This window comes from Ambystoma mexicanum, chromosome 1p (genome assembly GCF_040938575.1).
Source record: "Ambystoma mexicanum isolate Mex_15411 chromosome 1p, UKY_AmexF1_1, whole genome shotgun sequence".
Taxonomy (NCBI): Eukaryota; Metazoa; Chordata; class Amphibia; order Caudata; family Ambystomatidae; genus Ambystoma; species Ambystoma mexicanum.
The window spans coordinates 13,012,524-13,038,497 of NC_090921.1; the positions used below are offsets into that span (position 1 = coordinate 13,012,524).

Below are 25,974 nucleotides of genomic sequence, written 5' to 3' on the forward strand. Positions count from 1 at the left end.
AAAGAAAAACACATCTCATTGCATGCCTTTAAAGAGCTTACTCTCCCTACCGGCAATGTTCCTGAACCTTCGCTTCCCAAACATTTTTAGAACCAAAAAAAACCTAGAAAAGATCTGACCTCCCTCACCGGGAATTGAACTCAAGACTGCTGGATGGAGGGGTGCTGACATTGACCACTAGGCTACCAGACTGCTGTTGAACAGAGCACTCCCGAAAGGTGACATTTCAATTTCAGGCTGACAAGTGTGCTTTATTGTTCAGTTCGGGCTTTGCACAGCCAGTGCTAGAATTCAATCCAAGTTCATGCTTTGCTTTGATTTTGAATTAATGGCCAAACCAGCCAATCCCTAAAAAAATACAGGTCTCAGAGGCTCTCGTTTCAGTACCAGCAGGGTAGCGTGGCCGAGCGGTCTAAGGCGCTGGATTTAGGCTCCAGTCTCTTTGGAGGCGTGGGTTCGAATCCCACCGCTGCCAATAGCTGTTTCTTTTTTATCTTCATGCCACGTGTACAGACAGGACAATTGGGAGCCAGGGAATGGCATGTGTTTATGAATTCTTGCTTTTCTGAACACCCAGACTGAAAGCACACATCTGACTCGTGTGCGTTTTCACCAAAAAAGGGTAAAGCATAAATCACTGTTCACTGAAAACGGACATGCGTTCACGATCCTGTCAATAAACACGTTCAGGGCAGGGCCACAAATCTGCCGACACGATGCCCTAATGAATGCACATCTCTTTGCCTTGGTAGTTGCTCCTTTTTGCGGAGCCTTTTCCTGCTGCATCACAAAAACTCAGTTCAAGACACTTGGCTCCATCCAGTGGAGCTCCTATGCCCAGCTTAGAAACCCCCAGGCACGAGATTGCAAGGTCCCTGGTAATTCTCCCACTCCTGGACACGTCGGAACCAAGTTTCGTATGCACTAGCAGCGAGAACAAAATCCCACATGTGAGGACAATAGGCGTCTTTCATTTAGGGCTAGTGTTAGGCTAAGAGTTTGCAGTAGCTCCTTGGGTCGAGTTAGGGGTCGAATGAGACAAAGCTAAGATTTGCGTTACGGCTGGGGTTGGTCCAGTAAGGATCCCACACACCATGGACCATCGGCGGAGGCCCCGGGTAGGCTTACACTGCGGGCTAATGGTGGACTTCTTTAAAAACGTGAGCACTAAATGGGGCGGGATGTTGACTGAAAGAATGCAGCTAGCTACAGAAATATGCAGAAATAAAGAAAAACACATCTCATTGCATGCCTTTAAAGAGCTTACTCTCCCTACCGGCAATGTTCCTGAACCTTCGCTTCCCAAACATTTTTAGAACCAAAAAAAACCTAGAAAAGATCTGACCTCCCTCACCGGGAATTGAACTCAAGACTGCTGGATGGAGGGGTGCTGACATTGACCACTAGGCTACCAGACTGCTGTTGAACAGAGCACTCCCGAAAGGTGACATTTCAATTTCAGGCTGACAAGTGTGCTTTATTGTTCAGTTCGGGCTTTGCAGAGCCAGTGCTAGAATTCAATCCAAGTTCATGCTTTGCTTTGATTTTGAATTAATGGCCAAACCAGCCAATCCCTAAAAAAATACAGGTCTCAGAGGCTCTCGTTTCAGTACCAGCAGGGTAGCGTGGCCGAGCGGTCTAAGGCGCTGGATTTAGGCTCCAGTCTCTTTGGAGGCGTGGGTTCGAATCCCACCGCTGCCAATAGCTGTTTCTTTTTTATCTTCATGCCACGTGTACAGACAGGACAATTGGGAGCCAGGGAATGGCATGTGTTTATGAATTCTTGCTTTTCTGAACACCCAGACTGAAAGCACACATCTGACTCGTGTGCGTTTTCACCAAAAAAGGGTAAAGCATAAATCACTGTTCACTGAAAACGGACATGCGTTCACGATCCTGTCAATAAACACGTGCTTGGCAGGGCCACAAATCTGCCGACACGATGCCCTAATGAATGCACATCTCTTTGCCTTGGTAGTTGCTCCTTTTTGCAGCGCCTTTTCCTGCTGCATCACAAAAACTCAGTTCAAGACACTTGGCTCCATCCAGTGGAGCTCCTATGCCCAGCTTAGAAACCCCCAGGCACGAGATTGCAAGGTCCCTGGTAATTCTCCCACTCCTGGACACGTCGGAACCAAGTTTCGTATGCACTAGCAGCGAGAACAAAATCCCACATGTGAGGACAATAGGCGTCTTTCATTTAGGGCTAGTGTTAGGCTAAGAGTTTGCAGTAGCTCCTTGGGTCGAGTTAGGGGTCGAATGAGACAAAGCTAAGATTTGCGTTACGGCTGGGGTTGGTCCAGTAAGGATCCCACACACCATGGACCATCGGCGGAGGCCCCGGGTAGGCTTACACTGCGGGCTAATGGTGGACTTCTTTAAAAACGTGAGCACTAAATGGGGCGGGATGTTGACTGAAAGAATGCAGCTAGCTACAGAAATATGCAGAAATAAAGAAAAACACATCTCATTGCATGCCTTTAAAGAGCTTACTCTCCCTACCGGCAATGTTCCTGAACCTTCGCTTCCCAAACATTTTTAGAACCAAAAAAAACCTAGAAAAGATCTGACCTCCCTCACCGGGAATTGAACTCAAGACTGCTGGATGGAGGGGTGCTGACATTGACCACTAGGCTACCAGACTGCTGTTGAACAGAGCACTCCCGAAAGGTGACATTTCAATTTCAGGCTGACAAGTGTGCTTTATTGTTCAGTTCGGGCTTTGCACAGCCAGTGCTAGAATTCAATCCAAGTTCATGCTTTGCTTTGATTTTGAATTAATGGCCAAACCAGCCAATCCCTAAAAAAATACAGGTCTCAGAGGCTCTCGTTTCAGTACCAGCAGGGTAGCGTGGCCGAGCGGTCTAAGGCGCTGGATTTAGGCTCCAGTCTCTTTGGAGGCGTGGGTTCGAATCCCACCGCTGCCAATAGCTGTTTCTTTTTTATCTTCATGCCACGTGTACAGACAGGACAATTGGGAGCCAGGGAATGGCATGTGTTTATGAATTCTTGCTTTTCTGAACACCCAGACTGAAAGCACACATCTGACTCGTGTGCGTTTTCACCAAAAAAGGGTAAAGCATAAATCACTGTTCACTGAAAACGGACATGCGTTCACGATCCTGTCAATAAACACGTGCTTGGCAGGGCCACAAATCTGCCGACACGATGCCCTAATGAATGCACATCTCTTTGCCTTGGTAGTTGCTCCTTTTTGCAGCGCCTTTTCCTGCTGCATCACAAAAACTCAGTTCAAGACACTTGGCTCCATCCAGTGGAGCTCCTATGCCCAGCTTAGAAACCCCCAGGCACGAGATTGCAAGGTCCCTGGTAATTCTCCCACTCCTGGACACGTCGGAACCAAGTTTCGTATGCACTAGCAGCGAGAACAAAATCCCACATGTGAGGACAATAGGCGTCTTTCATTTAGGGCTAGTGTTAGGCTAAGAGTTTGCAGTAGCTCCTTGGGTCGAGTTAGGGGTCGAATGAGACAAAGCTAAGATTTGCGTTACGGCTGGGGTTGGTCCAGTAAGGATCCCACACACCATGGACCATCGGCGGAGGCCCCGGGTAGGCTTACACTGCGGGCTAATGGTGGACTTCTTTAAAAACGTGAGCACTAAATGGGGCGGGATGTTGACTGAAAGAATGCAGCTAGCTACAGAAATATGCAGAAATAAAGAAAAACACATCTCATTGCATGCCTTTAAAGAGCTTACTCTCCCTACCGGCAATGTTCCTGAACCTTCGCTTCCCAAACATTTTTAGAACCAAAAAAAACCTAGAAAAGATCTGACCTCCCTCACCGGGAATTGAACTCAAGACTGCTGGATGGAGGGGTGCTGACATTGACCACTAGGCTACCAGACTGCTGTTGAACAGAGCACTCCCGAAAGGTGACATTTCAATTTCAGGCTGACAAGTGTGCTTTATTGTTCAGTTCGGGCTTTGCACAGCCAGTGCTAGAATTCAATCCAAGTTCATGCTTTGCTTTGATTTTGAATTAATGGCCAAACCAGCCAATCCCTAAAAAAATACAGGTCTCAGAGGCTCTCGTTTCAGTACCAGCAGGGTAGCGTGGCCGAGCGGTCTAAGGCGCTGGATTTAGGCTCCAGTCTCTTTGGAGGCGTGGGTTCGAATCCCACCGCTGCCAATAGCTGTTTCTTTTTTATCTTCATGCCACGTGTACAGACAGGACAATTGGGAGCCAGGGAATGGCATGTGTTTATGAATTCTTGCTTTTCTGAACACCCAGACTGAAAGCACACATCTGACTCGTGTGCGTTTTCACCAAAAAAGGGTAAAGCATAAATCACTGTTCACTGAAAACGGACATGCGTTCACGATCCTGTCAATAAACACGTGCTTGGCAGGGCCACAAATCTGCCGACACGATGCCCTAATGAATGCACATCTCTTTGCCTTGGTAGTTGCTCCTTTTTGCAGCGCCTTTTCCTGCTGCATCACAAAAACTCAGTTCAAGACACTTGGCTCCATCCAGTGGAGCTCCTATGCCCAGCTTAGAAACCCCCAGGCACGAGATTGCAAGGTCCCTGGTAATTCTCCCACTCCTGGACACGTCGGAACCAAGTTTCGTATGCACTAGCAGCGAGAACAAAATCCCACATGTGAGGACAATAGGCGTCTTTCATTTAGGGCTAGTGTTAGGCTAAGAGTTTGCAGTAGCTCCTTGGGTCGAGTTAGGGGTCGAATGAGACAAAGCTAAGATTTGCGTTACGGCTGGGGTTGGTCCAGTAAGGATCCCACACACCATGGACCATCGGCGGAGGCCCCGGGTAGGCTTACACTGCGGGCTAATGGTGGACTTCTTTAAAAACGTGAGCACTAAATGGGGCGGGATGTTGACTGAAAGAATGCAGCTAGCTACAGAAATATGCAGAAATAAAGAAAAACACATCTCATTGCATGCCTTTAAAGAGCTTACTCTCCCTACCGGCAATGTTCCTGAACCTTCGCTTCCCAAACATTTTTAGAACCAAAAAAAACCTAGAAAAGATCTGACCTCCCTCACCGGGAATTGAACTCAAGACTGCTGGATGGAGGGGTGCTGACATTGACCACTAGGCTACCAGACTGCTGTTGAACAGAGCACTCCCGAAAGGTGACATTTCAATTTCAGGCTGACAAGTGTGCTTTATTGTTCAGTTCGGGCTTTGCACAGCCAGTGCTAGAATTCAATCCAAGTTCATGCTTTGCTTTGATTTTGAATTAATGGCCAAACCAGCCAATCCCTAAAAAAATACAGGTCTCAGAGGCTCTCGTTTCAGTACCAGCAGGGTAGCGTGGCCGAGCGGTCTAAGGCGCTGGATTTAGGCTCCAGTCTCTTTGGAGGCGTGGGTTCGAATCCCACCGCTGCCAATAGCTGTTTCTTTTTTATCTTCATGCCACGTGTACAGACAGGACAATTGGGAGCCAGGGAATGGCATGTGTTTATGAATTCTTGCTTTTCTGAACACCCAGACTGAAAGCACACATCTGACTCGTGTGCGTTTTCACCAAAAAAGGGTAAAGCATAAATCACTGTTCACTGAAAACGGACATGCGTTCACGATCCTGTCAATAAACACGTGCTTGGCAGGGCCACAAATCTGCCGACACGATGCCCTAATGAATGCACATCTCTTTGCCTTGGTAGTTGCTCCTTTTTGCAGCGCCTTTTCCTGCTGCATCACAAAAACTCAGTTCAAGACACTTGGCTCCATCCAGTGGAGCTCCTATGCCCAGCTTAGAAACCCCCAGGCACGAGATTGCAAGGTCCCTGGTAATTCTCCCACTCCTGGACACGTCGGAACCAAGTTTCGTATGCACTAGCAGCGAGAACAAAATCCCACATGTGAGGACAATAGGCGTCTTTCATTTAGGGCTAGTGTTAGGCTAAGAGTTTGCAGTAGCTCCTTGGGTCGAGTTAGGGGTCGAATGAGACAAAGCTAAGATTTGCGTTACGGCTGGGGTTGGTCCAGTAAGGATCCCACACACCATGGACCATCGGCGGAGGCCCCGGGTAGGCTTACACTGCGGGCTAATGGTGGACTTCTTTAAAAACGTGAGCACTAAATGGGGCGGGATGTTGACTGAAAGAATGCAGCTAGCTACAGAAATATGCAGAAATAAAGAAAAACACATCTCATTGCATGCCTTTAAAGAGCTTACTCTCCCTACCGGCAATGTTCCTGAACCTTCGCTTCCCAAACATTTTTAGAACCAAAAAAAACCTAGAAAAGATCTGACCTCCCTCACCGGGAATTGAACTCAAGACTGCTGGATGGAGGGGTGCTGACATTGACCACTAGGCTACCAGACTGCTGTTGAACAGAGCACTCCCGAAAGGTGACATTTCAATTTCAGGCTGACAAGTGTGCTTTATTGTTCAGTTCGGGCTTTGCACAGCCAGTGCTAGAATTCAATCCAAGTTCATGCTTTGCTTTGATTTTGAATTAATGGCCAAACCAGCCAATCCCTAAAAAAATACAGGTCTCAGAGGCTCTCGTTTCAGTACCAGCAGGGTAGCGTGGCCGAGCGGTCTAAGGCGCTGGATTTAGGCTCCAGTCTCTTTGGAGGCGTGGGTTCGAATCCCACCGCTGCCAATAGCTGTTTCTTTTTTATCTTCATGCCACGTGTACAGACAGGACAATTGGGAGCCAGGGAATGGCATGTGTTTATGAATTCTTGCTTTTCTGAACACCCAGACTGAAAGCACACATCTGACTCGTGTGCGTTTTCACCAAAAAAGGGTAAAGCATAAATCACTGTTCACTGAAAACGGACATGCGTTCACGATCCTGTCAATAAACACGTGCTTGGCAGGGCCACAAATCTGCCGACACGATGCCCTAATGAATGCACATCTCTTTGCCTTGGTAGTTGCTCCTTTTTGCAGCGCCTTTTCCTGCTGCATCACAAAAACTCAGTTCAAGACACTTGGCTCCATCCAGTGGAGCTCCTATGCCCAGCTTAGAAACCCCCAGGCACGAGATTGCAAGGTCCCTGGTAATTCTCCCACTCCTGGACACGTCGGAACCAAGTTTCGTATGCACTAGCAGCGAGAACAAAATCCCACATGTGAGGACAATAGGCGTCTTTCATTTAGGGCTAGTGTTAGGCTAAGAGTTTGCAGTAGCTCCTTGGGTCGAGTTAGGGGTCGAATGAGACAAAGCTAAGATTTGCGTTACGGCTGGGGTTGGTCCAGTAAGGATCCCACACACCATGGACCATCGGCGGAGGCCCCGGGTAGGCTTACACTGCGGGCTAATGGTGGACTTCTTTAAAAACGTGAGCACTAAATGGGGCGGGATGTTGACTGAAAGAATGCAGCTAGCTACAGAAATATGCAGAAATAAAGAAAAACACATCTCATTGCATGCCTTTAAAGAGCTTACTCTCCCTACCGGCAATGTTCCTGAACCTTCGCTTCCCAAACATTTTTAGAACCAAAAAAAACCTAGAAAAGATCTGACCTCCCTCACCGGGAATTGAACTCAAGACTGCTGGATGGAGGGGTGCTGACATTGACCACTAGGCTACCAGACTGCTGTTGAACAGAGCACTCCCGAAAGGTGACATTTCAATTTCAGGCTGACAAGTGTGCTTTATTGTTCAGTTCGGGCTTTGCACAGCCAGTGCTAGAATTCAATCCAAGTTCATGCTTTGCTTTGATTTTGAATTAATGGCCAAACCAGCCAATCCCTAAAAAAATACAGGTCTCAGAGGCTCTCGTTTCAGTACCAGCAGGGTAGCGTGGCCGAGCGGTCTAAGGCGCTGGATTTAGGCTCCAGTCTCTTTGGAGGCGTGGGTTCGAATCCCACCGCTGCCAATAGCTGTTTCTTTTTTATCTTCATGCCACGTGTACAGACAGGACAATTGGGAGCCAGGGAATGGCATGTGTTTATGAATTCTTGCTTTTCTGAACACCCAGACTGAAAGCACACATCTGACTCGTGTGCGTTTTCACCAAAAAAGGGTAAAGCATAAATCACTGTTCACTGAAAACGGACATGCGTTCACGATCCTGTCAATAAACACGTGCTTGGCAGGGCCACAAATCTGCCGACACGATGCCCTAATGAATGCACATCTCTTTGCCTTGGTAGTTGCTCCTTTTTGCAGCGCCTTTTCCTGCTGCATCACAAAAACTCAGTTCAAGACACTTGGCTCCATCCAGTGGAGCTCCTATGCCCAGCTTAGAAACCCCCAGGCACGAGATTGCAAGGTCCCTGGTAATTCTCCCACTCCTGGACACGTCGGAACCAAGTTTCGTATGCACTAGCAGCGAGAACAAAATCCCACATGTGAGGACAATAGGCGTCTTTCATTTAGGGCTAGTGTTAGGCTAAGAGTTTGCAGTAGCTCCTTGGGTCGAGTTAGGGGTCGAATGAGACAAAGCTAAGATTTGCGTTACGGCTGGGGTTGGTCCAGTAAGGATCCCACACACCATGGACCATCGGCGGAGGCCCCGGGTAGGCTTACACTGCGGGCTAATGGTGGACTTCTTTAAAAACGTGAGCACTAAATGGGGCGGGATGTTGACTGAAAGAATGCAGCTAGCTACAGAAATATGCAGAAATAAAGAAAAACACATCTCATTGCATGCCTTTAAAGAGCTTACTCTCCCTACCGGCAATGTTCCTGAACCTTCGCTTCCCAAACATTTTTAGAACCAAAAAAAACCTAGAAAAGATCTGACCTCCCTCACCGGGAATTGAACTCAAGACTGCTGGATGGAGGGGTGCTGACATTGACCACTAGGCTACCAGACTGCTGTTGAACAGAGCACTCCCGAAAGGTGACATTTCAATTTCAGGCTGACAAGTGTGCTTTATTGTTCAGTTCGGGCTTTGCACAGCCAGTGCTAGAATTCAATCCAAGTTCATGCTTTGCTTTGATTTTGAATTAATGGCCAAACCAGCCAATCCCTAAAAAAATACAGGTCTCAGAGGCTCTCGTTTCAGTACCAGCAGGGTAGCGTGGCCGAGCGGTCTAAGGCGCTGGATTTAGGCTCCAGTCTCTTTGGAGGCGTGGGTTCGAATCCCACCGCTGCCAATAGCTGTTTCTTTTTTATCTTCATGCCACGTGTACAGACAGGACAATTGGGAGCCAGGGAATGGCATGTGTTTATGAATTCTTGCTTTTCTGAACACCCAGACTGAAAGCACACATCTGACTCGTGTGCGTTTTCACCAAAAAAGGGTAAAGCATAAATCACTGTTCACTGAAAACGGACATGCGTTCACGATCCTGTCAATAAACACGTGCTTGGCAGGGCCACAAATCTGCCGACACGATGCCCTAATGAATGCACATCTCTTTGCCTTGGTAGTTGCTCCTTTTTGCAGCGCCTTTTCCTGCTGCATCACAAAAACTCAGTTCAAGACACTTGGCTCCATCCAGTGGAGCTCCTATGCCCAGCTTAGAAACCCCCAGGCACGAGATTGCAAGGTCCCTGGTAATTCTCCCACTCCTGGACACGTCGGAACCAAGTTTCGTATGCACTAGCAGCGAGAACAAAATCCCACATGTGAGGACAATAGGCGTCTTTCATTTAGGGCTAGTGTTAGGCTAAGAGTTTGCAGTAGCTCCTTGGGTCGAGTTAGGGGTCGAATGAGACAAAGCTAAGATTTGCGTTACGGCTGGGGTTGGTCCAGTAAGGATCCCACACACCATGGACCATCGGCGGAGGCCCCGGGTAGGCTTACACTGCGGGCTAATGGTGGACTTCTTTAAAAACGTGAGCACTAAATGGGGCGGGATGTTGACTGAAAGAATGCAGCTAGCTACAGAAATATGCAGAAATAAAGAAAAACACATCTCATTGCATGCCTTTAAAGAGCTTACTCTCCCTACCGGCAATGTTCCTGAACCTTCGCTTCCCAAACATTTTTAGAACCAAAAAAAACCTAGAAAAGATCTGACCTCCCTCACCGGGAATTGAACTCAAGACTGCTGGATGGAGGGGTGCTGACATTGACCACTAGGCTACCAGACTGCTGTTGAACAGAGCACTCCCGAAAGGTGACATTTCAATTTCAGGCTGACAAGTGTGCTTTATTGTTCAGTTCGGGCTTTGCACAGCCAGTGCTAGAATTCAATCCAAGTTCATGCTTTGCTTTGATTTTGAATTAATGGCCAAACCAGCCAATCCCTAAAAAAATACAGGTCTCAGAGGCTCTCGTTTCAGTACCAGCAGGGTAGCGTGGCCGAGCGGTCTAAGGCGCTGGATTTAGGCTCCAGTCTCTTTGGAGGCGTGGGTTCGAATCCCACCGCTGCCAATAGCTGTTTCTTTTTTATCTTCATGCCACGTGTACAGACAGGACAATTGGGAGCCAGGGAATGGCATGTGTTTATGAATTCTTGCTTTTCTGAACACCCAGACTGAAAGCACACATCTGACTCGTGTGCGTTTTCACCAAAAAAGGGTAAAGCATAAATCACTGTTCACTGAAAACGGACATGCGTTCACGATCCTGTCAATAAACACGTGCTTGGCAGGGCCACAAATCTGCCGACACGATGCCCTAATGAATGCACATCTCTTTGCCTTGGTAGTTGCTCCTTTTTGCAGCGCCTTTTCCTGCTGCATCACAAAAACTCAGTTCAAGACACTTGGCTCCATCCAGTGGAGCTCCTATGCCCAGCTTAGAAACCCCCAGGCACGAGATTGCAAGGTCCCTGGTAATTCTCCCACTCCTGGACACGTCGGAACCAAGTTTCGTATGCACTAGCAGCGAGAACAAAATCCCACATGTGAGGACAATAGGCGTCTTTCATTTAGGGCTAGTGTTAGGCTAAGAGTTTGCAGTAGCTCCTTGGGTCGAGTTAGGGGTCGAATGAGACAAAGCTAAGATTTGCGTTACGGCTGGGGTTGGTCCAGTAAGGATCCCACACACCATGGACCATCGGCGGAGGCCCCGGGTAGGCTTACACTGCGGGCTAATGGTGGACTTCTTTAAAAACGTGAGCACTAAATGGGGCGGGATGTTGACTGAAAGAATGCAGCTAGCTACAGAAATATGCAGAAATAAAGAAAAACACATCTCATTGCATGCCTTTAAAGAGCTTACTCTCCCTACCGGCAATGTTCCTGAACCTTCGCTTCCCAAACATTTTTAGAACCAAAAAAAACCTAGAAAAGATCTGACCTCCCTCACCGGGAATTGAACTCAAGACTGCTGGATGGAGGGGTGCTGACATTGACCACTAGGCTACCAGACTGCTGTTGAACAGAGCACTCCCGAAAGGTGACATTTCAATTTCAGGCTGACAAGTGTGCTTTATTGTTCAGTTCGGGCTTTGCAGAGCCAGTGCTAGAATTCAATCCAAGTTCATGCTTTGCTTTGATTTTGAATTAATGGCCAAACCAGCCAATCCCTAAAAAAATACAGGTCTCAGAGGCTCTCGTTTCAGTACCAGCAGGGTAGCGTGGCCGAGCGGTCTAAGGCGCTGGATTTAGGCTCCAGTCTCTTTGGAGGCGTGGGTTCGAATCCCACCGCTGCCAATAGCTGTTTCTTTTTTATCTTCATGCCACGTGTACAGACAGGACAATTGGGAGCCAGGGAATGGCATGTGTTTATGAATTCTTGCTTTTCTGAACACCCAGACTGAAAGCACACATCTGACTCGTGTGCGTTTTCACCAAAAAAGGGTAAAGCATAAATCACTGTTCACTGAAAACGGACATGCGTTCACGATCCTGTCAATAAACACGTTCAGGGCAGGGCCACAAATCTGCCGACACGATGCCCTAATGAATGCACATCTCTTTGCCTTGGTAGTTGCTCCTTTTTGCGGAGCCTTTTCCTGCTGCATCACAAAAACTCAGTTCAAGACACTTGGCTCCATCCAGTGGAGCTCCTATGCCCAGCTTAGAAACCCCCAGGCACGAGATTGCAAGGTCCCTGGTAATTCTCCCACTCCTGGACACGTCGGAACCAAGTTTCGTATGCACTAGCAGCGAGAACAAAATCCCACATGTGAGGACAATAGGCGTCTTTCATTTAGGGCTAGTGTTAGGCTAAGAGTTTGCAGTAGCTCCTTGGGTCGAGTTAGGGGTCGAATGAGACAAAGCTAAGATTTGCGTTACGGCTGGGGTTGGTCCAGTAAGGATCCCACACACCATGGACCATCGGCGGAGGCCCCGGGTAGGCTTACACTGCGGGCTAATGGTGGACTTCTTTAAAAACGTGAGCACTAAATGGGGCGGGATGTTGACTGAAAGAATGCAGCTAGCTACAGAAATATGCAGAAATAAAGAAAAACACATCTCATTGCATGCCTTTAAAGAGCTTACTCTCCCTACCGGCAATGTTCCTGAACCTTCGCTTCCCAAACATTTTTAGAACCAAAAAAAACCTAGAAAAGATCTGACCTCCCTCACCGGGAATTGAACTCAAGACTGCTGGATGGAGGGGTGCTGACATTGACCACTAGGCTACCAGACTGCTGTTGAACAGAGCACTCCCGAAAGGTGACATTTCAATTTCAGGCTGACAAGTGTGCTTTATTGTTCAGTTCGGGCTTTGCAGAGCCAGTGCTAGAATTCAATCCAAGTTCATGCTTTGCTTTGATTTTGAATTAATGGCCAAACCAGCCAATCCCTAAAAAAATACAGGTCTCAGAGGCTCTCGTTTCAGTACCAGCAGGGTAGCGTGGCCGAGCGGTCTAAGGCGCTGGATTTAGGCTCCAGTCTCTTTGGAGGCGTGGGTTCGAATCCCACCGCTGCCAATAGCTGTTTCTTTTTTATCTTCATGCCACGTGTACAGACAGGACAATTGGGAGCCAGGGAATGGCATGTGTTTATGAATTCTTGCTTTTCTGAACACCCAGACTGAAAGCACACATCTGACTCGTGTGCGTTTTCACCAAAAAAGGGTAAAGCATAAATCACTGTTCACTGAAAACGGACATGCGTTCACGATCCTGTCAATAAACACGTGCTTGGCAGGGCCACAAATCTGCCGACACGATGCCCTAATGAATGCACATCTCTTTGCCTTGGTAGTTGCTCCTTTTTGCAGCGCCTTTTCCTGCTGCATCACAAAAACTCAGTTCAAGACACTTGGCTCCATCCAGTGGAGCTCCTATGCCCAGCTTAGAAACCCCCAGGCACGAGATTGCAAGGTCCCTGGTAATTCTCCCACTCCTGGACACGTCGGAACCAAGTTTCGTATGCACTAGCAGCGAGAACAAAATCCCACATGTGAGGACAATAGGCGTCTTTCATTTAGGGCTAGTGTTAGGCTAAGAGTTTGCAGTAGCTCCTTGGGTCGAGTTAGGGGTCGAATGAGACAAAGCTAAGATTTGCGTTACGGCTGGGGTTGGTCCAGTAAGGATCCCACACACCATGGACCATCGGCGGAGGCCCCGGGTAGGCTTACACTGCGGGCTAATGGTGGACTTCTTTAAAAACGTGAGCACTAAATGGGGCGGGATGTTGACTGAAAGAATGCAGCTAGCTACAGAAATATGCAGAAATAAAGAAAAACACATCTCATTGCATGCCTTTAAAGAGCTTACTCTCCCTACCGGCAATGTTCCTGAACCTTCGCTTCCCAAACATTTTTAGAACCAAAAAAAACCTAGAAAAGATCTGACCTCCCTCACCGGGAATTGAACTCAGGACTGCTGGATGGAGGGGTGCTGACATTGACCACTAGGCTACCAGACTGCTGTCAAACAGAGCACTCCCGAAAGGTGACATTTCAATTTCAGGCTGACAAGTGTGCTTTATTGTTCAGTTCGGGCTTTGCACAGCCAGTGCTAGAATTCAATCCAAGTTCATGCTTTGCTTTGATTTTGAATTAATGGCCAAACCAGCCAATCCCTAAAAAAATACAGGTCTCAGAGGCTCTCGTTTCAGTACCAGCAGGGTAGCGTGGCCGAGCGGTCTAAGGCGCTGGATTTAGGCTCCAGTCTCTTTGGAGGCGTGGGTTCGAATCCCACCGCTGCCAATAGCTGTTTCTTTTTTATCTTCATGCCACGTGTACAGACAGGACAATTGGGAGCCAGGGAATGGCATGTGTTTATGAATTCTTGCTTTTCTGAACACCCAGACTGAAAGCACACATCTGACTCGTGTGCGTTTTCACCAAAAAAGGGTAAAGCATAAATCACTGTTCACTGAAAACGGACATGCGTTCACGATCCTGTCAATAAACACGTTCAGGGCAGGGCCACAAATCTGCCGACACGATGCCCTAATGAATGCACATCTCTTTGCCTTGGTAGTTGCTCCTTTTTGCGGAGCCTTTTCCTGCTGCATCACAAAAACTCAGTTCAAGACACTTGGCTCCATCCAGTGGAGCTCCTATGCCCAGCTTAGAAACCCCCAGGCACGAGATTGCAAGGTCCCTGGTAATTCTCCCACTCCTGGACACGTCGGAACCAAGTTTCGTATGCACTAGCAGCGAGAACAAAATCCCACATGTGAGGACAATAGGCGTCTTTCATTTAGGGCTAGTGTTAGGCTAAGAGTTTGCAGTAGCTCCTTGGGTCGAGTTAGGGGTCGAATGAGACAAAGCTAAGATTTGCGTTACGGCTGGGGTTGGTCCAGTAAGGATCCCACACACCATGGACCATCGGCGGAGGCCCCGGGTAGGCTTACACTGCGGGCTAATGGTGGACTTCTTTAAAAACGTGAGCACTAAATGGGGCGGGATGTTGACTGAAAGAATGCAGCTAGCTACAGAAATATGCAGAAATAAAGAAAAACACATCTCATTGCATGCCTTTAAAGAGCTTACTCTCCCTACCGGCAATGTTCCTGAACCTTCGCTTCCCAAACATTTTTAGAACCAAAAAAAACCTAGAAAAGATCTGACCTCCCTCACCGGGAATTGAACTCAAGACTGCTGGATGGAGGGGTGCTGACATTGACCACTAGGCTACCAGACTGCTGTTGAACAGAGCACTCCCGAAAGGTGACATTTCAATTTCAGGCTGACAAGTGTGCTTTATTGTTCAGTTCGGGCTTTGCAGAGCCAGTGCTAGAATTCAATCCAAGTTCATGCTTTGCTTTGATTTTGAATTAATGGCCAAACCAGCCAATCCCTAAAAAAATACAGGTCTCAGAGGCTCTCGTTTCAGTACCAGCAGGGTAGCGTGGCCGAGCGGTCTAAGGCGCTGGATTTAGGCTCCAGTCTCTTTGGAGGCGTGGGTTCGAATCCCACCGCTGCCAATAGCTGTTTCTTTTTTATCTTCATGCCACGTGTACAGACAGGACAATTGGGAGCCAGGGAATGGCATGTGTTTATGAATTCTTGCTTTTCTGAACACCCAGACTGAAAGCACACATCTGACTCGTGTGCGTTTTCACCAAAAAAGGGTAAAGCATAAATCACTGTTCACTGAAAACGGACATGCGTTCACGATCCTGTCAATAAACACGTGCTTGGCAGGGCCACAAATCTGCCGACACGATGCCCTAATGAATGCACATCTCTTTGCCTTGGTAGTTGCTCCTTTTTGCAGCGCCTTTTCCTGCTGCATCACAAAAACTCAGTTCAAGACACTTGGCTCCATCCAGTGGAGCTCCTATGCCCAGCTTAGAAACCCCCAGGCACGAGATTGCAAGGTCCCTGGTAATTCTCCCACTCCTGGACACGTCGGAACCAAGTTTCGTATGCACTAGCAGCGAGAACAAAATCCCACATGTGAGGACAATAGGCGTCTTTCATTTAGGGCTAGTGTTAGGCTAAGAGTTTGCAGTAGCTCCTTGGGTCGAGTTAGGGGTCGAATGAGACAAAGCTAAGATTTGCGTTACGGCTGGGGTTGGTCCAGTAAGGATCCCACACACCATGGACCATCGGCGGAGGCCCCGGGTAGGCTTACACTGCGGGCTAATGGTGGACTTCTTTAAAAACGTGAGCACTAAATGGGGCGGGATGTTGACTGAAAGAATGCAGCTAGCTACAGAAATATGCAGAAATAAAGAAAAACACATCTCATTGCATGCCTTTAAAGAGCTTACTCTCCCTACCGGCAATGTTCCTGAACCTTCGCTTCCCAAACATTTTTAGAACCAAAAAAAACCTAGAAAAGATCTGACCTCCCTCACCGGGAATTGAACTCAGGACTGCTGGATGGAGGGGTGCTGACATTGACCACTAGGCTACCAGACTGCTGTCAAACAGAGCACTCCCGAAAGGTGACATTTCAATTTCAGGCTGACAAGTGTGCTTTATTGTTCAGTTCGGGCTTTGCACAGCCAGTGCTAGAATTCAATCCAAGTTCATGCTTTGCTTTGATTTTGAATTAATGGCCAAACCAGCCAATCCCTAAAAAAATACAGGTCTCAGAGGCTCTCGTTTCAGTACCAGCAGGGTAGCGTGGCCGAGCGGTCTAAGGCGCTGGATTTAGGCTCCAGTCTCTTTGGAGGCGTGGGTTCGAATCCCACCGCTGCCAATAGCTGTTTCTTTTTTATCTTCATGCCACGTGTACAGACAGGACAATTGGGAGCCAGGGAATGGCATGTGTTTATGAATTCTTGCTTTTCTGAACACCCAGACTGAAAGCACACATCTGACTCGTGTACGTTTTCACCAAAAAAGGGTAAAGCATAAATCACTGTTCACTGAAAACGGACATGCGTTCACGATCCTGTCAATAAACACGTTCAGGGCAGGGCCACAAATCTGCCGACACGATGCCCTAATGAATGCACATCTCTTTGCCTTGGTAGTTGCTCCTTTTTGCGGAGCCTTTTCCTGCTGCATCACAAAAACTCAGTTCAAGACACTTGGCTCCATCCAGTGGAGCTCCTATGCCCAGCTTAGAAACCCCCAGGCACGAGATTGCAAGGTCCCTGGTAATTCTCCCACTCCTGGACACGTCGGAACCAAGTTTCGTATGCACTAGCAGCGAGAACAAAATCCCACATGTGAGGACAATAGGCGTCTTTCATTTAGGGCTAGTGTTAGGCTAAGAGTTTGCAGTAGCTCCTTGGGTCGAGTTAGGGGTCGAATGAGACAAAGCTAAGATTTGCGTTACGGCTGGGGTTGGTCCAGTAAGGATCCCACACACCATGGACCATCGGCGGAGGCCCCGGGTAGGCTTACACTGCGGGCTAATGGTGGACTTCTTTAAAAACGTGAGCACTAAATGGGGCGGGATGTTGACTGAAAGAATGCAGCTAGCTACAGAAATATGCAGAAATAAAGAAAAACACATCTCATTGCATGCCTTTAAAGAGCTTACTCTCCCTACCGGCAATGTTCCTGAACCTTCGCTTCCCAAACATTTTTAGAACCAAAAAAAACCTAGAAAAGATCTGACCTCCCTCACCGGGAATTGAACTCAAGACTGCTGGATGGAGGGGAGCTGACATTGACCACTAGGCTACCAGACTGCTGTTGAACAGAGCACTCCCGAAAGGTGACATTTCAATTTCAGGCTGACAAGTGTGCTTTATTGTTCAGTTCGGGCTTAGCTACAGAAATATGCAGAAATAAAGAAAAACACATCTCATTGCATGCCTTTAAAGAGCTTACTCTCCCTACCGGCAATGTTCCTGAACCTTCGCTTCCCAAACATTTTTAGAACCAAAAAAAACCTAGAAAAGATCTGACCTCCCTCACCGGGAATTGAACTCAAGACTGCTGGATGGAGGGGTGCTGACATTGACCACTAGGCTACCAGACTGCTGTTGAACAGAGCACTCCCGAAAGGTGACATTTCAATTTCAGGCTGACAAGTGTGCTTTATTGTTCAGTTCGGGCTTTGCACAGCCAGTGCTAGAATTCAATCCAAGTTCATGCTTTGCTTTGATTTTGAATTAATGGCCAAACCAGCCAATCCCTAAAAAAATACAGGTCTCAGAGGCTCTCGTTTCAGTACCAGCAGGGTAGCGTGGCCGAGCGGTCTAAGGCGCTGGATTTAGGCTCCAGTCTCTTTGGAGGCGTGGGTTCGAATCCCACCGCTGCCAATAGCTGTTTCTTTTTTATCTTCATGCCACGTGTACAGACAGGACAATTGGGAGCCAGGGAATGGCATGTGTTTATGAATTCTTGCTTTTCTGAACACCCAGACTGAAAGCACACATCTGACTCGTGTGCGTTTTCACCAAAAAAGGGTAAAGCATAAATCACTGTTCACTGAAAACGGACATGCGTTCACGATCCTGTCAATAAACACGTGCTTGGCAGGGCCACAAATCTGCCGACACGATGCCCTAATGAATGCACATCTCTTTGCCTTGGTAGTTGCTCCTTTTTGCAGCGCCTTTTCCTGCTGCATCACAAAAAGACACTTGGCTCCATCCAGTGGAGCTCCTATGCCCAGCTTAGAAACCCCCAGGCACGAGATTGCAAGGTCCCTGGTAATTCTCCCACTCCTGGACACGTCGGAACCAAGTTTCGTATGCACTAGCAGCGAGAACAAAATCCCACATGTGAGGACAATAGGCGTCTTTCATTTAGGGCTAGTGTTAGGCTAAGAGTTTGCAGTAGCTCCTTGGGTCGAGTTAGGGGTCGAATGAGACAAAGCTAAGATTTGCGTTACGGCTGGGGTTGGTCCAGTAAGGATCCCACACACCATGGACCATCGGCGGAGGCCCCGGGTAGGCTTACACTGCGGGCTAATGGTGGACTTCTTTAAAAACGTGAGCACTAAATGGGGCGGGATGTTGACTGAAAGAATGCAGCTAGCTACAGAAATATGCAGAAATAAAGAAAAACACATCTCATTGCATGCCTTTAAAGAGCTTACTCTCCCTACCGGCAATGTTCCTGAACCTTCGCTTCCCAAACATTTTTAGAACCAAAAAAAACCTAGAAAAGATCTGACCTCCCTCACCGGGAATTGAACTCAAGACTGCTGGATGGAGGGGTGCTGACATTGACCACTAGGCTACCAGACTGCTGTTGAACAGAGCACTCCCGAAAGGTGACATTTCAATTTCAGGCTGACAAGTGTGCTTTATTGTTCAGTTCGGGCTTTGCAGAGCCAGTGCTAGAATTCAATCCAAGTTCATGCTTTGCTTTGATTTTGAATTAATGGCCAAACCAGCCAATCCCTAAAAAAATACAGGTCTCAGAGGCTCTCGTTTCAGTACCAGCAGGGTAGCGTGGCCGAGCGGTCTAAGGCGCTGGATTTAGGCTCCAGTCTCTTTGGAGGCGTGGGTTCGAATCCCACCGCTGCCAATAGCTGTTTCTTTTTTATCTTCATGCCACGTGTACAGACAGGACAATTGGGAGCCAGGGAATGGCATGTGTTTATGAATTCTTGCTTTTCTGAACACCCAGACTGAAAGCACACATCTGACTCGTGTGCGTTTTCACCAAAAAAGGGTAAAGCATAAATCACTGTTCACTGAAAACGGACATGCGTTCACGATCCTGTCAATAAACACGTGCTTGGCAGGGCCACAAATCTGCCGACACGATGCCCTAATGAATGCACATCTCTTTGCCTTGGTAGTTGCTCCTTTTTGCAGCGCCTTTTCCTGCTGCATCACAAAAACTCAGTTCAAGACACTTGGCTCCATCCAGTGGAGCTCCTATGCCCAGCTTAGAAACCCCCAGGCACGAGATTGCAAGGTCCCTGGTAATTCTCCCACTCCTGGACACGTCGGAACCAAGTTTCGTATGCACTAGCAGCGAGAACAAAATCCCACATGTGAGGACAATAGGCGTCTTTCATTTAGGGCTAGTGTTAGGCTAAGAGTTTGCAGTAGCTCCTTGGGTCGAGTTAGGGGTCGAATGAGACAAAGCTAAGATTTGCGTTACGGCTGGGGTTGGTCCAGTAAGGATCCCACACACCATGGACCATCGGCGGAGGCCCCGGGTAGGCTTACACTGCGGGCTAATGGTGGACTTCTTTAAAAACGTGAGCACTAAATGGGGCGGGATGTTGACTGAAAGAATGCAGCTAGCTACAGAAATATGCAGAAATAAAGAAAAACACATCTCATTGCATGCCTTTAAAGAGCTTACTCTCCCTACCGGCAATGTTCCTGAACCTTCGCTTCCCAAACATTTTTAGAACCAAAAAAAACCTAGAAAAGATCTGACCTCCCTCACCGGGAATTGAACTCAAGACTGCTGGATGGAGGGGTGCTGACATTGACCACTAGGCTACCAGACTGCTGTTGAACAGAGCACTCCCGAAAGGTGACATTTCAATTTCAGGCTGACAAGTGTGCTTTATTGTTCAGTTCGGGCTTTGCAGAGCCAGTGCTAGAATTCAATCCAAGTTCATGCTTTGCTTTGATTTTGAATTAATGGCCAAACCAGCCAATCCCTAAAAAAATACAGGTCTCAGAGGCTCTCGTTTCAGTACCAGCAGGGTAGCGTGGCCGAGCGGTCTAAGGCGCTGGATTTAGGCTCCAGTCTCTTTGGAGGCGTGGGTTCGAATCCCACCGCTGCCAATAGCTGTTTCTTTTTTATCTTCATGCCACGTGTACAGACAGGACAATTGGGAGCCAGGGAATGGCATGTGTTTATGAATTCTTGCTTTTCTGAACACCCAGACTGAAAGCACACATCTGACTCGTGTGCGTTTTCACCAAAAAAGGGTAAAGCATAAATCACTGTTCACTGAAAACGGACATGCGTTCACGATCCTGTCAATAAACACGTGCTTGGCAGGGCCACAAATCTGCCGACACGATGCCCTAATGAATGCACATCTCTTTGCCTTGGTAGTTGCTCCTTTTTGCAGCGCCTTTTCCTGCTGCATCACAAAAACTCAGTTCAAGACACTTGGCTCCATCCAGTGGAGCTCCTATGCCCAGCTTAGAAACCCCCAGGCACGAGATTGCAAGGTCCCTGGTAATTCTCCCACTCCTGGACACGTCGGAACCAAGTTTCGTATGCACTAGCAGCGAGAACAAAATCCCACATGTGAGGACAATAGGCGTCTTTCATTTAGGGCTAGTGTTAGGCTAAGAGTTTGCAGTAGCTCCTTGGGTCGAGTTAGGGGTCGAATGAGACAAAGCTAAGATTTGCGTTACGGCTGGGGTTGGTCCAGTAAGGATCCCACACACCATGGACCATCGGCGGAGGCCCCGGGTAGGCTTACACTGCGGGCTAATGGTGGACTTCTTTAAAAACGTGAGCACTAAATGGGGCGGGATGTTGACTGAAAGAATGCAGCTAGCTACAGAAATATGCAGAAATAAAGAAAAACACATCTCATTGCATGCCTTTAAAGAGCTTACTCTCCCTACCGGCAATGTTCCTGAACCTTCGCTTCCCAAACATTTTTAGAACCAAAAAAAACCTAGAAAAGATCTGACCTCCCTCACCGGGAATTGAACTCAGGACTGCTGGATGGAGGGGTGCTGACATTGACCACTAGGCTACCAGACTGCTGTCAAACAGAGCACTCCCGAAAGGTGACATTTCAATTTCAGGCTGACAAGTGTGCTTTATTGTTCAGTTCGGGCTTTGCACAGCCAGTGCTAGAATTCAATCCAAGTTCATGCTTTGCTTTGATTTTGAATTAATGGCCAAACCAGCCAATCCCTAAAAAAATACAGGTCTCAGAGGCTCTCGTTTCAGTACCAGCAGGGTAGCGTGGCCGAGCGGTCTAAGGCGCTGGATTTAGGCTCCAGTCTCTTTGGAGGCGTGGGTTCGAATCCCACCGCTGCCAATAGCTGTTTCTTTTTTATCTTCATGCCACGTGTACAGACAGGACAATTGGGAGCCAGGGAATGGCATGTGTTTATGAATTCTTGCTTTTCTGAACACCCAGACTGAAAGCACACATCTGACTCGTGTGCGTTTTCACCAAAAAAGGGTAAAGCATAAATCACTGTTCACTGAAAACGGACATGCGTTCACGATCCTGTCAATAAACACGTTCAGGGCAGGGCCACAAATCTGCCGACACGATGCCCTAATGAATGCACATCTCTTTGCCTTGGTAGTTGCTCCTTTTTGCGGAGCCTTTTCCTGCTGCATCACAAAAACTCAGTTCAAGACACTTGGCTCCATCCAGTGGAGCTCCTATGCCCAGCTTAGAAACCCCCAGGCACGAGATTGCAAGGTCCCTGGTAATTCTCCCACTCCTGGACACGTCGGAACCAAGTTTCGTATGCACTAGCAGCGAGAACAAAATCCCACATGTGAGGACAATAGGCGTCTTTCATTTAGGGCTAGTGTTAGGCTAAGAGTTTGCAGTAGCTCCTTGGGTCGAGTTAGGGGTCGAATGAGACAAAGCTAAGATTTGCGTTACGGCTGGGGTTGGTCCAGTAAGGATCCCACACACCATGGACCATCGGCGGAGGCCCCGGGTAGGCTTACACTGCGGGCTAATGGTGGACTTCTTTAAAAACGTGAGCACTAAATGGGGCGGGATGTTGACTGAAAGAATGCAGCTAGCTACAGAAATATGCAGAAATAAAGAAAAACACATCTCATTGCATGCCTTTAAAGAGCTTACTCTCCCTACCGGCAATGTTCCTGAACCTTCGCTTCCCAAACATTTTTAGAACCAAAAAAAACCTAGAAAAGATCTGACCTCCCTCACCGGGAATTGAACTCAAGACTGCTGGATGGAGGGGTGCTGACATTGACCACTAGGCTACCAGACTGCTGTTGAACAGAGCACTCCCGAAAGGTGACATTTCAATTTCAGGCTGACAAGTGTGCTTTATTGTTCAGTTCGGGCTTTGCAGAGCCAGTGCTAGAATTCAATCCAAGTTCATGCTTTGCTTTGATTTTGAATTAATGGCCAAACCAGCCAATCCCTAAAAAAATACAGGTCTCAGAGGCTCTCGTTTCAGTACCAGCAGGGTAGCGTGGCCGAGCGGTCTAAGGCGCTGGATTTAGGCTCCAGTCTCTTTGGAGGCGTGGGTTCGAATCCCACCGCTGCCAATAGCTGTTTCTTTTTTATCTTCATGCCACGTGTACAGACAGGACAATTGGGAGCCAGGGAATGGCATGTGTTTATGAATTCTTGCTTTTCTGAACACCCAGACTGAAAGCACACATCTGACTCGTGTGCGTTTTCACCAAAAAAGGGTAAAGCATAAATCACTGTTCACTGAAAACGGACATGCGTTCACGATCCTGTCAATAAACACGTGCTTGGCAGGGCCACAAATCTGCCGACACGATGCCCTAATGAATGCACATCTCTTTGCCTTGGTAGTTGCTCCTTTTTGCAGCGCCTTTTCCTGCTGCATCACAAAAACTCAGTTCAAGACACTTGGCTCCATCCAGTGGAGCTCCTATGCCCAGCTTAGAAACCCCCAGGCACGAGATTGCAAGGTCCCTGGTAATTCTCCCACTCCTGGACACGTCAGAACCAAGTTTCGTATGCACTAGCAGCGAGAACAAAATCCCACATGTGAGGACAATAGGCGTCTTTCATTTAGGGCTAGTGTTAGGCTAAGAGTTTGCAGTAGCTCCTTGGGTCGAGTTAGGGGTCGAATGAGACAAAGCTAAGATTTGCGTTACGGCTGGGGTTGGTCCAGTAAGGATCCCACACACCATGGACCATCGGCGGAGGCCCCGGGTAGGCTTACACTGCGGGCTAATGGTGGACTTCTTTAAAAACGTGAGCACTAAATGGGGCGGGATGTTGACTGAAAGAATGCAGCTAGCTACAGAAATATGCAGAAATAAAGAAAAACACATCTCATTGCATGCCTTTAAAGAGCTTACTCTCCCTACCGGCAATGTTCCTGAACCTTCGCTTCCCAAACATTTTTAGAACCAAAAAAAACCTAGAAAAGATCTGACCTCCCTCACCGGGAATTGAACTCAGGACTGCTGGATGGAGGGGTGCTGACATTGACCACTAGGCTACCAGACTGCTGTCGAACAGAGCACTCCCGAAAGGTGACATTTCAATTTCAGGCTGACAAGTGTGCTTTATTGTTCAGTTCGGGCTTAGCTACAGAAATATGCAGAAATAAAGAAAAACACATCTCATTGCATGCCTTTAAAGAGCTTACTCTCCCTACCGGCAATGTTCCTGAACCTTCGCTTCCCAAACATTTTTAGAACCAAAAAAAACCTAGAAAAGATCTGACCTCCCTCACCGGGAATTGAACTCAAGACTGCTGGATGGAGGGGTGCTGACATTGACCACTAGGCTACCAGACTGCTGTTGAACAGAGCACTCCCGAAAGGTGACATTTCAATTTCAGGCTGACAAGTGTGCTTTATTGTTCAGTTCGGGCTTTGCACAGCCAGTGCTAGAATTCAATCCAAGTTCATGCTTTGCTTTGATTTTGAATTAATGGCCAAACCAGCCAATCCCTAAAAAAATACAGGTCTCAGAGGCTCTCGTTTCAGTACCAGCAGGGTAGCGTGGCCGAGCGGTCTAAGGCGCTGGATTTAGGCTCCAGTCTCTTTGGAGGCGTGGGTTCGAATCCCACCGCTGCCAATAGCTGTTTCTTTTTTATCTTCATGCCACGTGTACAGACAGGACAATTGGGAGCCAGGGAATGGCATGTGTTTATGAATTCTTGCTTTTCTGAACACCCAGACTGAAAGCACACATCTGACTCGTGTGCGTTTTCACCAAAAAAGGGTAAAGCATAAATCACTGTTCACTGAAAACGGACATGCGTTCACGATCCTGTCAATAAACACGTGCTTGGCAGGGCCACAAATCTGCCGACACGATGCCCTAATGAATGCACATCTCTTTGCCTTGGTAGTTGCTCCTTTTTGCAGCGCCTTTTCCTGCTGCATCACAAAAAGACACTTGGCTCCATCCAGTGGAGCTCCTATGCCCAGCTTAGAAACCCCCAGGCACGAGATTGCAAGGTCCCTGGTAATTCTCCCACTCCTGGACACGTCGGAACCAAGTTTCGTATGCACTAGCAGCGAGAACAAAATCCCACATGTGAGGACAATAGGCGTCTTTCATTTAGGGCTAGTGTTAGGCTAAGAGTTTGCAGTAGCTCCTTGGGTCGAGTTAGGGGTCGAATGAGACAAAGCTAAGATTTGCGTTACGGCTGGGGTTGGTCCAGTAAGGATCCCACACACCATGGACCATCGGCGGAGGCCCCGGGTAGGCTTACACTGCGGGCTAATGGTGGACTTCTTTAAAAACGTGAGCACTAAATGGGGCGGGATGTTGACTGAAAGAATGCAGCTAGCTACAGAAATATGCAGAAATAAAGAAAAACACATCTCATTGCATGCCTTTAAAGAGCTTACTCTCCCTACCGGCAATGTTCCTGAACCTTCGCTTCCCAAACATTTTTAGAACCAAAAAAAACCTAGAAAAGATCTGACCTCCCTCACCGGGAATTGAACTCAAGACTGCTGGATGGAGGGGTGCTGACATTGACCACTAGGCTACCAGACTGCTGTTGAACAGAGCACTCCCGAAAGGTGACATTTCAATTTCAGGCTGACAAGTGTGCTTTATTGTTCAGTTCGGGCTTTGCAGAGCCAGTGCTAGAATTCAATCCAAGTTCATGCTTTGCTTTGATTTTGAATTAATGGCCAAACCAGCCAATCCCTAAAAAAATACAGGTCTCAGAGGCTCTCGTTTCAGTACCAGCAGGGTAGCGTGGCCGAGCGGTCTAAGGCGCTGGATTTAGGCTCCAGTCTCTTTGGAGGCGTGGGTTCGAATCCCACCGCTGCCAATAGCTGTTTCTTTTTTATCTTCATGCCACGTGTACAGACAGGACAATTGGGAGCCAGGGAATGGCATGTGTTTATGAATTCTTGCTTTTCTGAACACCCAGACTGAAAGCACACATCTGACTCGTGTGCGTTTTCACCAAAAAAGGGTAAAGCATAAATCACTGTTCACTGAAAACGGACATGCGTTCACGATCCTGTCAATAAACACGTGCTTGGCAGGGCCACAAATCTGCCGACACGATGCCCTAATGAATGCACATCTCTTTGCCTTGGTAGTTGCTCCTTTTTGCAGCGCCTTTTCCTGCTGCATCACAAAAACTCAGTTCAAGACACTTGGCTCCATCCAGTGGAGCTCCTATGCCCAGCTTAGAAACCCCCAGGCACGAGATTGCAAGGTCCCTGGTAATTCTCC

The 25,974-nt window shown here is 47.9% G+C and overlaps 21 non-coding genes across 21 annotated transcripts; all 21 read left to right on the forward strand.

Moving 5' to 3' along the window:
• The first annotated feature begins 393 nt into the window (after positions 1 to 393).
• TRNAL-UAG (transfer RNA leucine (anticodon UAG)) lies at positions 394 to 475 on the forward strand. Its single transcript has one exon. It is a non-coding gene; the product is annotated as a tRNA-Leu (tRNA).
• A 1,144-nt stretch (positions 476 to 1,619) lies between these two features.
• TRNAL-UAG (transfer RNA leucine (anticodon UAG)) lies at positions 1,620 to 1,701 on the forward strand. The gene has a single exon. It is a non-coding gene; the product is annotated as a tRNA-Leu (tRNA).
• Positions 1,702 to 2,845: 1,144 nt separating this feature from the next.
• On the forward strand, positions 2,846 to 2,927 carry TRNAL-UAG (transfer RNA leucine (anticodon UAG)). The gene has a single exon. It is a non-coding gene; the product is annotated as a tRNA-Leu (tRNA).
• A 1,144-nt stretch (positions 2,928 to 4,071) lies between these two features.
• TRNAL-UAG (transfer RNA leucine (anticodon UAG)) lies at positions 4,072 to 4,153 on the forward strand. The gene has a single exon. It is a non-coding gene; the product is annotated as a tRNA-Leu (tRNA).
• A 1,144-nt stretch (positions 4,154 to 5,297) lies between these two features.
• TRNAL-UAG (transfer RNA leucine (anticodon UAG)) lies at positions 5,298 to 5,379 on the forward strand. The gene has a single exon. It is a non-coding gene; the product is annotated as a tRNA-Leu (tRNA).
• Positions 5,380 to 6,523: 1,144 nt separating this feature from the next.
• TRNAL-UAG (transfer RNA leucine (anticodon UAG)) lies at positions 6,524 to 6,605 on the forward strand. Its single transcript has one exon. It is a non-coding gene; the product is annotated as a tRNA-Leu (tRNA).
• A 1,144-nt stretch (positions 6,606 to 7,749) lies between these two features.
• Positions 7,750 to 7,831, forward strand: TRNAL-UAG (transfer RNA leucine (anticodon UAG)). The gene has a single exon. It is a non-coding gene; the product is annotated as a tRNA-Leu (tRNA).
• A 1,144-nt stretch (positions 7,832 to 8,975) lies between these two features.
• On the forward strand, positions 8,976 to 9,057 carry TRNAL-UAG (transfer RNA leucine (anticodon UAG)). Its single transcript has one exon. It is a non-coding gene; the product is annotated as a tRNA-Leu (tRNA).
• A 1,144-nt stretch (positions 9,058 to 10,201) lies between these two features.
• Positions 10,202 to 10,283, forward strand: TRNAL-UAG (transfer RNA leucine (anticodon UAG)). Its single transcript has one exon. It is a non-coding gene; the product is annotated as a tRNA-Leu (tRNA).
• A 1,144-nt stretch (positions 10,284 to 11,427) lies between these two features.
• On the forward strand, positions 11,428 to 11,509 carry TRNAL-UAG (transfer RNA leucine (anticodon UAG)). Its single transcript has one exon. It is a non-coding gene; the product is annotated as a tRNA-Leu (tRNA).
• Positions 11,510 to 12,653: 1,144 nt separating this feature from the next.
• Positions 12,654 to 12,735, forward strand: TRNAL-UAG (transfer RNA leucine (anticodon UAG)). The gene has a single exon. It is a non-coding gene; the product is annotated as a tRNA-Leu (tRNA).
• A 1,144-nt stretch (positions 12,736 to 13,879) lies between these two features.
• Positions 13,880 to 13,961, forward strand: TRNAL-UAG (transfer RNA leucine (anticodon UAG)). The gene has a single exon. It is a non-coding gene; the product is annotated as a tRNA-Leu (tRNA).
• A 1,144-nt stretch (positions 13,962 to 15,105) lies between these two features.
• Positions 15,106 to 15,187, forward strand: TRNAL-UAG (transfer RNA leucine (anticodon UAG)). The gene has a single exon. It is a non-coding gene; the product is annotated as a tRNA-Leu (tRNA).
• A 1,144-nt stretch (positions 15,188 to 16,331) lies between these two features.
• TRNAL-UAG (transfer RNA leucine (anticodon UAG)) lies at positions 16,332 to 16,413 on the forward strand. The gene has a single exon. It is a non-coding gene; the product is annotated as a tRNA-Leu (tRNA).
• Positions 16,414 to 17,850: 1,437 nt separating this feature from the next.
• On the forward strand, positions 17,851 to 17,932 carry TRNAL-UAG (transfer RNA leucine (anticodon UAG)). Its single transcript has one exon. It is a non-coding gene; the product is annotated as a tRNA-Leu (tRNA).
• A 1,134-nt stretch (positions 17,933 to 19,066) lies between these two features.
• On the forward strand, positions 19,067 to 19,148 carry TRNAL-UAG (transfer RNA leucine (anticodon UAG)). Its single transcript has one exon. It is a non-coding gene; the product is annotated as a tRNA-Leu (tRNA).
• A 1,144-nt stretch (positions 19,149 to 20,292) lies between these two features.
• TRNAL-UAG (transfer RNA leucine (anticodon UAG)) lies at positions 20,293 to 20,374 on the forward strand. The gene has a single exon. It is a non-coding gene; the product is annotated as a tRNA-Leu (tRNA).
• Positions 20,375 to 21,518: 1,144 nt separating this feature from the next.
• Positions 21,519 to 21,600, forward strand: TRNAL-UAG (transfer RNA leucine (anticodon UAG)). The gene has a single exon. It is a non-coding gene; the product is annotated as a tRNA-Leu (tRNA).
• Positions 21,601 to 22,744: 1,144 nt separating this feature from the next.
• TRNAL-UAG (transfer RNA leucine (anticodon UAG)) lies at positions 22,745 to 22,826 on the forward strand. Its single transcript has one exon. It is a non-coding gene; the product is annotated as a tRNA-Leu (tRNA).
• A 1,437-nt stretch (positions 22,827 to 24,263) lies between these two features.
• On the forward strand, positions 24,264 to 24,345 carry TRNAL-UAG (transfer RNA leucine (anticodon UAG)). The gene has a single exon. It is a non-coding gene; the product is annotated as a tRNA-Leu (tRNA).
• Positions 24,346 to 25,479: 1,134 nt separating this feature from the next.
• Positions 25,480 to 25,561, forward strand: TRNAL-UAG (transfer RNA leucine (anticodon UAG)). The gene has a single exon. It is a non-coding gene; the product is annotated as a tRNA-Leu (tRNA).
• The last annotated feature ends 413 nt before the right edge of the window (positions 25,562 to 25,974 follow it).